Below are 1,711 nucleotides of genomic sequence, written 5' to 3'. Positions count from 1 at the left end.
CCTTCCTTCCGAGGAGTGGCTGGTGGGTTTGAACCGCCAGCCGTCTGGTTAGCAGGCAAGTGTCTTAGCCACTATGCTACCAGAGCTCCCAATTTTGGTCATAGCATATATGATATAGTTGTAAATCTCTTAAATGTAATATTTCTTATATGCTTCCTAACAAAATTGTTTTGTAGTATCTTTCTACACCAAATCACACTATTTTTTAGTTAAAATATTATTAGTAGTAACTGAGCTCTTGTGGCGCAGTGCCTAAGGCATTTGACTGCTAACCAGAAGGCTGGCGGTTTAAACCCACCAGCCACTCCTCGGAAGGAAAGTTGGGCAATCTACTTCCATAGTGATACTGCCTTCCGAAAACCAAGGAGGGGTGGCTATAAGTAGGATCCCACTCCACAGCGTGAGTTTATTTGTATGTTTGTTTGTTTTAATTACTACTTCATTCTCAATGTTATTTATAAAAGGCTCACAGATACTAATTATCACAATATGATAGTTAAAACACTAGAAACTCAGTAACTATTAAAACACTGGCAGCAAAGAAAACAGGGCCTGCTTATAGCGGTTGGGGATGAAACCACGTGATTGGAAGCATCATTGTAATTGGGTAATAATGACAGCTCTGCCCAGAGCACATTAAAGGTTCAGAAAGTAAATTAGCACAGCTTTAGCCTTGTAGGTATATTGCTACATGTAAGCTGGCCTTATGGAAAAGTGTTTTTTTGTTGTTGTCTGAGTAACAGGAATAGGAGCTGTGGTAGTGTACTGGTTAAGGCGTTTGGCTGCCAACTAAAAGGTGGGCTGTTGGAACCGAGCAGCTACTCAGCGCGAGGAAGACGGGGCAATCTGCTTCTGAAAGGATTTACAGCCTTGGAAACCCAAAGGGAGGTCGCTATGAGGCGGAATTGACTTGATGAGAGTGAATTTAACTACAGGGATATTTTTATGAGAAATAATAAATTTCTGCTAAAACACTGCACAAAAATTTTACAGTCATTTTGGTGTCACCCTCTCTGACACTGTCACCGTGAGGTCTACGGCCCCCCTAGTGACACCAATGCTCTCTAAGCCTCACTTTCCCCATCTGTAAAATAGGAAAATAGCACCAATTTTCTAAGTCCGTGAAGGTAAAATTAAACCCCATCAGGGCTGGGTCCAGCAGGCGCTTAGTGCCTGTGGGTGACCTTTCCCCTCGCAGGACATTCACAGACACCCAGGATGCGCTTCTTGGAGCAGATGGCTGCGACTCGCTGCCCTAAAGCGGTTTTCCCACTACAGCCCACCAATGCTGGTCCTCCTTGCAGGGGAGAAAGTGGGAGCGGCTCCAGCTCAGCCCTGACTTAGTCGCCCCACCGGCTCAGGAGAGGTGGTGGCGCTGCGCACGCTCGCACGGCCTCCCTGCAGCCCGGAGCCGAGCTGCGGCGCACGCCTGCCACCTGGCGGCCGCCTGCAGCCTAGCCGCTACACCCCGCGCGCACGCAGGCCTGCCCAAACCTACCTTTGCGGCCGCTATGCGCGTGCTACGGAAGCAGCAGTCAGGACATTAGACGACGTGTAGCATTGGGAAAGTCATCTGCGAAGAACTGTTTCAAGTGCTGAGGAGCAAGGATATCTCATTGAGGACTAAGGTGCACCTGACACAAGCCATGATATTTCCAATCGCCTCGTATGCATGTGAGAGCTGGACAATGAGTAAGGAAGACCGAAGAAG

The sequence above is a fragment of the Orycteropus afer genome, unplaced genomic scaffold (genome assembly GCF_000298275.1).
Source record: "Orycteropus afer afer isolate SDZICR_OR568_19922 unplaced genomic scaffold, OryAfe1.0 scaffold00014, whole genome shotgun sequence".
Lineage (NCBI taxonomy): Eukaryota > Metazoa > Chordata > Mammalia > Tubulidentata > Orycteropodidae > Orycteropus > Orycteropus afer.
The sequence above is the reverse complement of the archived record's forward strand: the minus strand, read 5'-3'. Positions refer to the sequence as shown.